The sequence below is a fragment of the Ambystoma mexicanum genome, chromosome 7p (assembly GCF_040938575.1).
Source record: "Ambystoma mexicanum isolate Mex_15411 chromosome 7p, UKY_AmexF1_1, whole genome shotgun sequence".
Lineage (NCBI taxonomy): Eukaryota > Metazoa > Chordata > Amphibia > Caudata > Ambystomatidae > Ambystoma > Ambystoma mexicanum.
The window spans coordinates 737,463,371-737,477,529 of NC_090939.1; the positions used below are offsets into that span (position 1 = coordinate 737,463,371).

A 14,159-nucleotide genomic window follows, 5' to 3' on the forward strand; every position below is an offset into this window, starting at 1 on the left:
ATAAAATATAATACTTTAGACAAATGTAAGAATAATAGGTGTTAAGCAAGATTTGGAGCAGTACCCTTTGGGTGCACTACAACTACCTTGACCTACTGGCAATAGGGACCCAACCTTTGGTGTAAGTCTGAACTACACAGGTTGGTAGTGTGGCTGAGCAGGCAGGCTTATCTGAAGGGGGTACAATGTGAGCAGTAGGCTGGTTACACCGAGATTTCACAGTAACAAGTATCCAAATAAACTCTTACACTCAAGGTTTCTTGATTAAACAATTATTAATTTAACAGTCACTTTGAATAAGCCTTCTTCAGAAGGAGCAATAGAATAGTAAACACACATACTTTCCAAAATAAAAACTTAGTTTCTCTAAATCAGCAAATACGCATTTGGGATGGCACACAGACACTTCCTACACCCTCAGGTGACTTGAATAACTTGGACACTGTGGACATTAATATATCACTGGTACATATAGAGCAATACTGAGATGAGTGTTAAAGTAAAGAGATTTCAGAATAAAACAAGAGATCACACAAATATTCCGAAGCAGGTAAGTACTTCTGAACCCCCAATGCAAAGTACATTAACCCTTTCCTGGAGGGAAGGTAAGACACACGCAGAGTAGAGAAGAGTCATTCAGGGAGCCAGGCCAGCCAATGTCAATTGAGCAAAAAGTCTAGGTGAGCTGAAGCACTTTGTGCAGGTAAGTAAAAGTCGAGCACAATATTTTTGAAATCTTTGAAGGAAAAGTAGAATCAATGTAGGGCCACAAGCTGGGATGCTTGTGAATTGTAGAAGATGAAAGCAACTCTACAGAGGTAACCAAGACAAGTCTCAACTGAGATCAAGTAAGGCTACAAGAAAAGAGGTAAGTTCTCTTAGACTGTACAGTACATTTGGTTTGAAGAAATGGTTCCAGCTGGCTTCTGTTCTTGTGTGGCTCTGTAGATCCTGTTGTTCCTGGGCCTCAGTCCTGGCGACAAGAGGGAGTACTTCTACAACACAACAGGAAGTTCAGCGGCAGCAAAGGACCAACGTCTATTCATCGGTACTTTGCGGTTTCAGCTCCTCGTGTCTCAGCAAATAGCACCACCGTGGTCTCACGGATGCCACTCTGGACTTTCCTCGCATATGGGGTCCAGCACTCTTGAGGTGGCTCGGGCTTGGTCAGTCCTGCTTACTGGGAGTCCACAGGATCTTCCAGCCGCTCGGGTCTGTCTTAAAAGTGATGCACTATGTTTGGTGTTCCTCTCCCTGGCACTTCGGTTCCAGCAGCAGTGGAAGTACAGCCAGCTCCGAGAGGATGTCCAAACAAGTTCACTTTGGAGTTGGTTGGTCCCACCAACTCAAGGGAAGAAGTCGTCCTTGCAGGGCTTCTCTAGTCGAGGCGAATTCAGAGCTTCGGCACAGCAGCAGGGCTTCACAGGGCAAACCAACGGTCCAGGAGTTGCAGCAGGGATCTCTTCCAAGTTCTTCTTCGGATTCCTTCGTCCAGTGGTCGGTCGACTGCCTTCCAAGCCAAAAATCCTTGCCTTTTATGCAGGTTTCTCCCATTCATTCCAGCCTGGTTGTCAATCACACAGCAGGGTGGCTCTCCTTGTCGGACAGCCAGCCGGCAAATCACCTTTGGGTGCATTCCTGTAACCAAGGGGATTAAACACAGGAAGTTTTGAGCACCTCCCTCACTTCCTGCCCGACATACTGAAGCCAGAGGCAGGCTTCACTTGTGAATCCTGCCAAAGACAAAATGAACAAAGGGACCATTTCTTTGTGGAAAGACCTTTCCACAAAGAAATGGCGAAAAAAGAAGACCGGAGCCACTTTGACAAAAATGGCACCCTTGGGTGCTTCACTGCAGCTGCAAACCCAGCCCGTGGTAAATGCACACCACGGTAGTTAAAGGTAAAACCACTTCCACCAGCCATTAATTTTAGAAAGGGTAAAATGTTACATGAGAAACTAGACAAAGGGGATACCAAGCAACCCCTCCAGCACCCTGTGGTAAGATAGCGTGTGCTGGGTCTAGAGAGTTAAAATTAGTAAGTAAAGTCAATTTCACTTAACTGCTCTTGGAAACAGTAGTTTATCCAAGAGAAGGTATTTAAACCTTTGGGAAATCTAAGACTTCCCTGTGCCACTGCACTGACGGTGATGTGTGTCATAATGCAAAGATGATGCCTATGGAGTTTGTCAGACTCCAAAACCAAAAAGAAATGCAGTGTTAAATCACAGAAAAATGAATGAGAGTGGGAAGAAGGTCTCAGTCTATCCAGGTTAAATGTTAAAATGTCCTAGAGTCCAGCAAAAGTGCTGGGGGTGTCTAAGGTAGGGAAGAATTGGCACATTTCTGAGAATTCTTCCTAGCAATAGGTGTGGTGAATGAGTTCTGTATATTGTTCACCTATTTTTGTTATGCCATAAAAGTCCACTAAATGGCACAACATGACAGAGAAACAATATACGATGGAAATGTCAACGTTGGTCTCAACGATATTAATGTTTTGTTTTTTATGTTTAACACTGTTTTGTCATCGATTTAATGACCTATAACTGAGCTAAACAATCTCAGTGAAGCATAAAGGTGCGTCAATTACTCAAACCAACAAAAAAAAAGTTTCAAAGATCTGTTGCTCCTTTTGAGCAACTATTACTACACTTCATGGAATTTAGAATTGTAGATTCTGATGATCTGTATGAACCTCAATCCTCTGGACCCCGCTTAGTAGGTAATGTTTCGACTCCTTGAATGCTGCATTTATGGGTGCAAACTCTTTCTCTAATGTGGCATAGATTTGTACATAAGCGTCTAGCTTTCTTCAATAGTAGGCTCTTGTTTGGTCTCAAGATTCAGTTGTAATCGCACTGCCAGAGACCTTGATCCGAAGCATCCACCTGAACTATAAACGTTTGGGTTTTTTCAGAATGGTGTAATATGGAGGCCGACATGAATGCTTCTTATAATTTAAGAAACGCCTCCTGAGTTCTGCCGTCCCAATATGAACTTTTATTTTTCTGAATTAAATGATAAATGCTAAGAGAAAGATGGGCATAAACAGCAATGATAGCCAGAATCCTTTGCGTGGATTTTAAATTGTGTGGCCTGACTCAGTTCTGGAATGCTTGGATCTTGCTGGTGTCCATATGAATTCCCATCCTGCTCACTATGTAGCCCAAAGACTCAATGCTCGTAACATGAGAATCACTTTTCTGTCTCGACTTACAAATAGTTCCTTTAAAGATGAGCAAGGACTTAAATTACATGACCCACGTGAGTCTCCAAAGAGAAAGCAATAGCAGAATGTTGACAAGGTAGACCCCGACTGTGAGCCCCAACCAATCTACAAATATTGCGTCCATGAAAGGTGCTCGGGTATCGCAAATCCTGTAGGGTATAACCTATTTCCCAAAATGCCCAAGCGGTGTCTTAAACATAGTATTTCCCTCTTCTTCCTTATTGATGCATAATAAGTGGTATGCACCACATAGATGTAATTTGAACATACTGTAGATTAATGTAGTAATTCCAAGATATTTTGCATCAACGTTAAGGAGAATCTTTCTCTCCAACGGTATTCAAATGTCTATAGTCGGTACAAGGTTTGAGTGAATCATCCTTGTTGGGAGAAAGAAATAATGGGGCTACAGCTGGAGAGCGAGAAGGTAGGATGCAACCCCATTGCTAAACAATTGTTTATATATTTCTGCAAATCCGCCTTTTCCTTCCCTGTGAGAAAATATATTTGGCTATGGGAAATGTATTTCTCTGTTTGCAGAATGATTTCTCAACTCAAGGGATGCAGAACACTCTAGAATATACATGGTATTTTGAGGGCATGCGCCGCACAGACCTTGATCATTTCAGATAAGATAGCATGGTCGGCAGCTGAAATCCAAGAGGCTTCATTGGTGAATTATAAGAGCAGGAGACCATGCACTTATTTGACGTGAACTCCATAAGCCTGAGAAGGCCATGAACTATTGGATATGCTGGAATACAAATGATGTCAAAGACAATGCATTCTAGTTGACCTGATTTTTGGTTAACTGCAAGGGTATAATCTGAGAAGTGACGGGGGCCAGGGCTAAAGGAGTGCCATTGTTCAACATAGGCTACTTGCTATTTCTGAAGAACTGTAATCTAAAACAATCCCCTAAAGTCCTGGTGGAATGAACTCCCCTAGGTCCCACTACCCAGTAAAGGGACAGTAGTGATGCACCCCATAGAGGAGGTTCACTCTAGAACGTACCACTAGAGCAAACAATGAAGAAGGTGGCATTTGTTGGACCCCCAGACATAGGAAGATAATTATCAAGCTCTGTAGGGCATCTAGTCTCCTTCCTCTCTGGTCTATGAAAGAGGGTTTGCCGGGTGCCCTCACTCAGAGTTGGCGGCCAGCTGATCAAAATGACTTAAATAAGAGATCCCATCTTAATTGCCTTACCTGATGATCACGAGCAAATCCTGCATGGGAAAGGCTGCGATGTGTGCCTTAAAGACATCCAAAAAAGCCTTTTCAAAGTCAGCAAAGATCTCCAGAGTCGGACATGCCAAAACAGAGCGATGCCCATGCTGATATACTGCCTTTTGAATTGTTTAAATGAGAATTCCCAATTTTGGCTTTATAATTTCAAAAGTGTGTTGCTCTAAAAAGGAATTGTGCTTTGCAATGATTTCAGAATTCCTTTAACTTCCTGGAATCCCCAATATACCTGAAAGGGCTAGGATATGAAACTGATTTCCATCAAGGTAACCACCCTAACTGTGGCATGGCTTTCTTTAGTTTGGAGTTAACCTCCTTTTGCAGGAACAGATCTGCGTGCAATGCTTGTATTTCCTCCTGGAGACCCTATCAGGCATTCATGGTACACTCTGAAGGAGTTGTAAGGCATCTTAATATGTTAAGGTGCGCATCATGCTGTAGCGTACCTGTGCTTTGGGGTATAGTGTGCACTTGTGGGTCCACAATGCAAAACGGTGGTTCAACAGAGGGGTAATGCGAGGAGAGCACCACAACTAGAGCAATACCAAATACCAAAACCCTGTGAAGGAGCCAGCTCCACACACCACAACATGATATGAGGACATTAAAAGCACGACACAGATAAGTAGTGTATTGATTGTTGAATCCAACAGCAGCGTGGGCAGATGAAGGATTACCCAAATGACACTGAAGGAAAACACGCAGGACATAGGAAAGGAAGGCAAGGGAAAAGAAGTTAAAGGGCCCAGACAAACAATTAATCAGAAAGTAAGATTAGGCTAAGCAACAATTAGACAAGGAACAAAGGGAAACAGCTTCAAGGTCCCAGAGACAAAGATAAGATAAAGATGCACCTCATAACTTGCAGAACTGTTTTTTATGGGCAGGAGACATGCAAGCGAGATTGTGGCTTGTTGCAATTTGTTGGCAGGAGACAAGACGGGGCATGGGAATCTGGTCAGGAAACTGCTTCAATGGTCACTTGCACATGTGTGACCTTTCTAATATGGTGGAGCCTATATGCAGGACACACAGACTGGGGGGTGCAAGAGTGTCGTCGAAAAAGGAAGCCGACACAAAGGTGGCATATTTGTGGTTAATGTGGTTAATTTTATTAATGAAAAAGAAAGCCTCACTATCCCAAAGAGGGGTTTTGTTGCCTCAAACTAAATCTCAAGAAACTGTCAGAATGTCCATCCAAATGAAAATCCAATGTCCTGTGTCAGAACCTACTTCTAAGTAAGTAACACTACAACAAATATCTCCAGGAGAATGACTGCCTTCTCCTGGAATATGGGTAGTGTTCCCTCAATTTTCTTTTGCAGAGATGATGCCAGGGGGAATTACTCCCCCCCCCCCCCGACCTGCAGATATCTAACAGCAATCTCACAGAAAGTTCTCAACTCAGCAGAATGATCTGGTGTATGTACATTGTTTGCAAAAATATCCTCTTAAACAAAATTGCACTTTGTACAAATCACATTTTATACCAAGAGAATGGCTTCCTTCTCCTAGTATCGATTGATACTCTCCAATGCCAGAGAGAAACTTTTCCACATAATTACCTATCTCAGGGCCCCAGTCCCTTCTCTGGTGGTTAGTGGGCTTACCTCGGCCACTGATGCGAGAAGGAAATCCTCAGATGCACTCTTCTCTTTCATTGGGGTCCCAGACCCCTCTTTGCTTGTTAGTGGACTTCACTGGCACTGGTACAAGGAAGACTTCCTCGGATGCACTCTTTACCTTTGATCCTTGGAGCGCGTGACCTGGCCTGAAGAACAGACCTCTTAACTCTTCTCCGACCCCCACATCCCTAGCGGTCCGCCAGGGCTTCCTATTACCTTCTGGGACTTGCTCACTCAGCGGCCGTCTCTCCAGCGAGTGGAGTTTGTCTCCTTCCCTCTATCTGCAGCTGTCAACTTCTCTGATTCGTGTGCTGAGGCTTCTTGGAGTCTCGGCACCGTTCAGGGGCCGGACCATCACAGACTCAGGTTCCCTTAGGGCGCCCTCTGCATAATCCTTCCCTCCGGTCCACCAATACTTCAAAGCTCCCAGGTTCTCAGACTAGGGAGGAAGGCAAAGACCTCAGAGTCCTTCCTTGTATTCCTTCTTATGGGGCGTGCTCTGCCCCAGCATAACGTCAACACCTGTTGGCAATGGCTCATTGGTATTCCTCATGCCTCCTGTGAGCCACCTTGGCTCCATACCATGAAAATCATCAATCCTGATACTTGCTATGTTCCTTCTGCGTCCTAGTACTTTCTATCTTAGTGAATCGTCACAGGGGAAAACTGGTGAGAGACAGCCACAATCTCCCGCAGCCCAGGAGTACTGTAAACGCTAATAGGATTATGGGTGCCATTGCCAAGTTAAGTGTTATGCTGAGCGGACTCAGTCCAGTAACATGACAAGTCGAAAGACGCTTCTGGTGCCACGCAAACCAGTCTCTCCTGAACTACAAGCAGTTGCAAAATGAATATGAGCAGTAAATATGCGAGGTATTGATGAATTGTTGCAGACGGAGGTCGCACTCAAAGAGGAGCCCAAGGTTGCAAGCCTTGGGCGAGAGAGCAAGAAGTTCAGGTGGGAAGGAGATTGGAGAGTGGCGGGGGAGGGATGGCATTGAAAGCCAAGAGAAATAAGACTATCATTTTTTGAAGAATTCAGCATGAGGCAGAAGAGTCATCCAGTGACGGATTGCAGCGAGACAGTTGGCAAACCATTTCGAGATGGCTGGGCTAAAGGAGGGAAAAGATCAAAAAGATGTGAGTGTTGTTTGCAAAGAGGACAGCTACAGTCAAAGACAAGATACGATGTTTAGATGGTGAAGAGGTGAGGTCCAAGGACTGATTCTTCAGGGATGCCAACAGGGACTGGCGTGGAGTCAAAGGATTGAGAACTCCAGGAGATTTTAAATGGAGCGACTTTTCAGGCATGAGGCCATGCAGGCAAGAGCATATTTGCAAAACCCAAGTCTCTGTAGAGCGAGAGGAGAAAAGTGCTTGACAGCGTCAAAGGCGGCAGAGTGGTTAAAAAGTATGGCTATAGAATAAAGTTTGGAGTGGTGAGCATCAGAGAGAAAGTTGGAGACATGCATGAGTGCAGCTTGGATGGAGTGTTTCCTACGACAGCAAGATAATTTTGATTTCCATGGCCATTATCCTCAAGGTAAGTGATCCCACTGAAGACCACCTGCTCAAGGGACTTTGACGAGGGAAGGAAGGAAACTAGGCAATAGTACGCCAGGGTGTTTGAGTGAGCAGAGAATTTCTTCAAAGAGAGGTAGGACAGATTTGAAGGAGGTAGGGAAGAATCCAGCAGGTGATGGAGACAAAGTCTGCGACCATTTGAGAAGCAAATAGGTCAATAGAAACTCAAGATGGGCTGAGGCTGTGAAAGTTCTGCGCTAATTATGTAGGAGAGGTCGGAGAAAAGCAGCTGCAAGAAAAAGTGATAGAATGAGAGATGGTATACAGGATTAGAGTGAGGGGAGAAGAGTAGTAAGGGTTAAGAATTTGAGAGATTTTAGAGGAAAAGCAGTGAGCAGTCATTTGCAAAAAGGCAGGAGGCAATTGATATTGTGACTGGGTGGGTTGAGCAAAGCTTGGATGGGAGATGAACATTTGCGGGGATGATTGCTAAGGGATGATAATAGGTTTTTTAAGTAAGATTTCACAGAGTCCATTGCGGAGATGAGGGTAGCAAGGGATTATATGCAGGTTAAGAGTAGGGTAGGGGTTTGCAATTTTCACCAGCATTATAGACCACGATGCATGTTTGTTCCGAGAGTGTGAATTCCAGAGGTGGTCCAGTCTGAGGACGGGAAGGTGTGAATTTGCAAGCACAATAGTGTTGGTCAGAAAACATCAGAATAAGCCACGTCAATGGAAGAAGCATGAATAGGGGGAAGAAAAAGAAAACAGACCCTCACATCATCAACGTAAGGGCAAGAGAGTCCTGCTTGAACTTCCTCTTGGTCATTGAAGAGGGACAAGGAGGAGTAAAAGGTGGAGGGACAGAGATACAAAATGGAACAAAAAAGTGATCAGAGGGAGAAGGATCAGTGGGAGAGGGATCAATGGAGAGGTCAGAGGAGGAAATTAAGCAGATAGAAAGACAAGGTCCAGAGCTCCCACCAGAGTTGGCAGCCTTTCATGGGGAATTTCGAGGCAGGTGGCTATTGAGGGCTTGGGGAGTTTAAAAGAATCCCAGCATGACAACGGGGATGTTGGTAGGAATGGACTCAAGAAGGTAGTTCAGGTCAGGGAAGGTGGTGTTGGAGGACACTGGTGTCAATACAGAGCCAGAGCAGTTGAAAAGTGGCATATGTGGAAGAGGCAATGTCAGAGGATGGCAAGGAGGGGTGGGCCTTATTGAGAAGGAACTCTACACCACCGCCATCCCAAAAGTTCAGGGAGAGTGGAAGAAGGTATCCAAGTGTGAAGAGCCACTATGGTACCAGGGTCACGAGGGGCCATCTAGGTTTATGATTAACAAGAGTTGAAAGCTGAGGGGGATAAGAGTCAAAGTGACCCCTGATGCAGAAAGAGTTGCCGAGGGATTTTGCAATCCAGAGGGAAAGTGAAAGAGTTGTAACAGGTGGGGGAAAGACGCAGGTGTTGTGCGGATGGGCAATGGGGTTAGACGAGATTGGCCAACCGGAGCGAACTGCTGTTAGAGAACTGCTGTCAGGTTTGAGGGATGCATGTGCAGGGGGAAGGAAGGACATGGAGGTTGTTGGGGGGCACAGAGGGGTAGGGAGGTTGGGAGTGGAGCATGTACAAACTTGTTCCAGTACATCTAGAACACTTCCCGGCCAAGTTATTCTGAGTGAACCATACCCCCAATGTCAGATATTTGGCATTGGTCGCCGTCACAAAAAGATCTATTTTTGGCATTACCTGTAGTTGAAAAAGTCCATCCTCTGTGGCCTGATTTGGGCCTGAACACGAGTTGGGAGGTATCCCGTCTGGGACACCAGCCAACTTCATTAGCGTTGGCACCCACCCATCTGGAAGTATTACAGCCGGATCATGGGTTGGGCGCTAACTAAGTCCCCACTCCCCACTGGGTCCATCAGATCCAATGGGGGATTTTCAGCTTAATTACTGCACGGTAATACTGACAGCAGTAACTGCGCCAAAAATTGACATTTTCTCTGCGTGTTTACCCCCAGCTCTCAGCTGGGGGTAAACACGCCAGACTTGTGATACGACCTGCCCTTAAATGATTGACCAGAGGCATGCCTTTGTCCAAACAGACAGCACCATGTACTACATAAACCAGCAGGTTTGAACCAATGTTATAACTGTCCATAGAAGTGCAGTACTTGTAGATATGGGCGGCCAAACATGAGGTTATGTGTTTGCAGAAACCCTGTCAGGCTTGCAGGACATTCAGGCAGGCCATCTCAGCAGGACAAATCCAGAGGTATATGAGTGAGAACTAAGGGCTGATCACGAGGCGTTAGTGGGACCAATCAACTCCAAAGTGAACTTGTTTGGACATCCTCTCGAAGCTGACTGTACTTCCACTCAACTGCTGCTGCTGGAACCGAAGTGCCAGGGAGAGGAATACCAAATCGAGTGGATTGCTTTTAAGTCGGACCCGAGCGCAAGGAAGATCCTCCGGACTTCCCTGTAGCAGGACTGTCCAAGCCTGAGCCACCTCAACAGAGTGCTGGACCCCAGAAACAAGGAAAGTCTGAAGTGGTGTCCGAGAACCGCGGTGTTGCCATTTGCTGTCAGACACGAGGAGCTGAAACACTGAAGTGCCATTGAATTGAAGTTTGCCCTTTACTGTAGCCGACTGTCCCGTTGTGTTGCAGGAGTCCCCAGAAGTCATCCCTCTTGTCTCAACAACTGAGGCAAAGGAACAAAAGAATCTGCAGAGCCCCACAGGAACAGAAGCCAGCTGGAACCATTTCCTCTAAACAAAGGTACTTACCTCTGGATTCGTAGCCTTACTTGTTGTCAGTTGAGACTTGTCTTGGTTGCTCCTGTAGAGTTGCTTGCATCTTACAAGTCTCCCAGCTTGTGGCCCTACATTGATTCTACATTTTCTACAAAGACTTCTAAAACATTGTGCAAGACTGTTACTTACCTGCAAGAAGTGCTTCAGCTCACCTAGACTTTTTCCCAATTGACATTGGATGGCCTGGCTCCCTGAATGACTCTTCTCTCCTCTGACTGTGTGTTTGTACTTTCCTTCCAGGAAAGGGTTAACTTGCTTTACATTTGGAGTTGGGGGGTTCAAAAGTACTTACCTGCTTAAGAATATTTGTGTGATCTCTTGTCTTATTCTAAAACATCTTTATTTTCACACCCATTTTAGTATTGCCCTACATGTACCAGTGATATATTGACATCCACAGTGTCCTAACTATTTACGTCCCACTCCCAATTGGCAAATAATGTTAATTAATTCAGTTACTTTTTTAGCCATTGTTGGTTGGTTGAATGTCACTATGTATGATGTATGGTTTGGATGCTGCACTATGAATGTTTGTTGAGATGGATGTATTTTAGTCACAATAATTTGTTCATCTATGCTGTCGTGTTACGTGATTTATTGATGCTTTACAAAGTAGAATGCCATTAATTGACCTTTTTCAAATTTTTGTATCATGATAAATAAAATATTTTGATACTTTTGCAAGTAATAGTGTTTTGCTCTCTGGATATCTCTTCAGTTTCTCGTTTTATGATAATACTCTGGTCCAGGGGATAGAGTTTTCCTGCATCTTTCCGCTTTTGCACTAACTATTTACGTCACCTGAGGGCGTAGGAAGTGTCTGTGTGCCATCCCAAATGGGTACTTGCTGATTTAGAGAAACTAAGTGTGTATTTTGGAGTGCATTTGTGAGTTAATATGATATTGCCCCTTTTGAAGACGGCTTATTCAAACTGACTTAAATACATTAATAACTATTCAATCAAGAACCTTGAGTGTAAGAGTTTATTGGGATAGCTGTCACTGTCAATCTCTGTGTAAGAACCCTGCTGCTCACATTGACCCCTCTTGAGATAAGCCTGGCTGCTCAGCCACACAACCAATCTGTGTATTACATACTTATACCAAAGGCTGGGTTCCATGTGTTAGGTGGTCAAGGTTGTTGTAGTGCACCCAAAGGGTACTGCACCAAATCTTGCCCAACAGTTCTCCAGTTTTATTTTTCATAGATTGACATTCTTGAATTATTCCCCATCATCAAACTGGGAATCACCTGGTATATAACAAAAAACATAGGCGTAGCAATACATTAATACTTGAATTTGTAGCTACCCCACCTCATTTTGATTATTTTTAGCCTTAACCAAATAGGTGGACAGGCTGTTCCAGCCAGATTAGCCATTTTCAGATTCAAACCCTTAGTCATGTGACTAAGTCACTGTTCAGAGCAGCCTCAACTGGGAAGCAGGTGGGTTGCAGGTGAATCTCTAAAAGATAACAGAGTTGGAGAACTACAGTTACAGGTAAGTAACAATTTCTTATCTGGCATTGGATCTTTCACAGATTCACATGCCTGAATAGATGACCTACCAGAAACGGCATGCATATGATTGCACACCCTCTAAGAGTAGGATGTTTATAATGTTGGTGCACTTCTCACGATAAAGCAGGCAAAGGCATGTGCATGGTGTTCTTCAATTTGGTGTTCTCATCAAGCCAGTAGTGCCTGGCGAATGTGTGAAGTGGCCTCCAGGTACCCATCCTGCAGATTTCTTGCAGAGACACCGGCATGAAAATCAGTCGTGGATGCCCTGCCCCAGTTCAAGTGTGCGGTGTGACTAATCCAAGGTATTTGTCCCTTTTTTCCCAGGGGTCGGGTTGGGGGGGGGGGGGGGGCAACACTTTTTGAGGATAGGGAGGTGAGCCCGTTAAGCAAAACGCTCCCTACCGGTTTGGGAAAGCAGGACCTCACTAGGAGTGAACCATTTCAAGGGGAAAAGGACCCCCATTCCCACAGGAAACTCCTTATAACTAAACCTTTATTTGCATATATGGGAATTCAAGAAACTGATGATATATTCAACGGTGGGACACAAGATAATACTTAAAGTGCCTTTGGATGTTTGGCTGAAACCAATGCTGTTCTTTCTATGGGCTTGACAGCTGAACATGGGCAACATGACCCTTTTTGGTCAACGAGTGCTTATAAAAGGTACGATCACCCTTGAATGGAGGAGAAGCAGCAATACATAGAGGCAAACCTGCGACATGAATACGTCACTGTTAGGAAGAATTCTCTCTTTAGGCTGAATTTCCTAACCTAGTGAGTCCCCAGCAGCTTTGCTGGATTTCTGGAGTTTGTTTTTTTTTCTCCTGCCAAGAGTGAGACTCTTTCTCCCACTCTTGGACATGATTTATGGTGTTCCTTTGACTGTTAATGTGTTTTATGGGCTATGGGGTCCTTTACTCCATGGGTCTCATGTGTTTTTACTATGTGTGTTACACAGCACCCTCCATGCAGTGACACAGGGGTGTCATATTGACACCCCGCCAGACTCCATACCCTGGGACTGACTACTGTCTCCCAGGGCATGTAAAGTCACCATTGGATTTAGTAGTCCCAAATTATTAACAGAAACCAGTACAAACCATCATATTGTGGACGTACTGGTCGGGGCAAATCGATTGCCCCGGGGTCTGTTATTCGAGGGGGCACGTCTCCGTCCCCCCTGATCGAGTTTTGGCTGGTGGCAGTGGATACTACTTTTTATATTCGACCGCGAATATATCCCTATGGGATTTTCCCATTGTTCGAGGCTACCAACTTTAATTATTTAATTCTCATAGCCTCGAAAATACCGCCGGTTTATTTAATTAATATTAATTCGCTGGTTGGTATTTTCTGCCAGGACTCGATTCTAAAATGGCGTTTGTGTTCTCTTCTGTGACTCCAACCCAAGTCGAGCCCTTTGTTCCACTTTTTGGCGGGCTTCTCCACAGAAGCCTCCAAAAGTGGTGCGCCTCTGTCTGGGTACCACAGCGGGAGTGGGAGGGGGTTTAGGCACCCTGGACTGAGTAAACTTGGTAACTCAAGTCGCACTCTTGTGTGATTGGCCCAAGTGGTGAGCCGGCCGGCTCTCCACTTAGCATGTTTGACAGCTAGGCTGAGTGAATGGGGGTGTGCTGCATAAAAGCAGGGCTTTGGGGACTGGAACTTCAGAAGTCGCCAAAGAACCTGAGAATCCGACGAGGGAGAAGCTGAGCCGACCTACCACGACGACACCACCGGTGGAGCCCTGCGGAACCGACTCACCACTTCCCGACGACAGAGAAGATCTTCCGGCTGGAGAGGCTTCTTCCCCTGACTGGTGGGCACAACCAGTTTACCTTCTTCTCTTCGCACCCCAGACCGGCTTGTGGTCGAATTGCCCGTGCAAAGCACCCCGGCAACCGGAAAGCCACTTACCACTGGACCGCGAATCAAAGGACCGCTCCTTTTACCTGAGAAACTCTGCGGCTGGTTTCTTCCCTGGCAGTGCAACAGACTCCTGTCTTCCTCCCCGACGAGATCCTCTCTTCCCCCGGACGAAGCACCGACTTGCATCCGCTGCCAGGAACAACTGCCCCCGCTGGAGTATTCTCACCACTTTAGGGTACCGTGTCCGCCAGGCCTCCCTTTCGAAAGATTGCTACAAGGTAATAATAACCCCTTAACCTTCAGGACTG

At 45.3% G+C, this 14,159-nt stretch overlaps 1 protein-coding gene across 7 annotated transcripts in view; it reads right to left on the minus strand.

The window, feature by feature from the left end:
• SCML2 (Scm polycomb group protein like 2) overlaps positions 1-14,159 on the minus strand; it is a 1,699,115-nt gene that overhangs the window by 363,230 nt on the left and 1,321,726 nt on the right. The gene's annotated exons all lie outside the window — the stretch shown is intronic.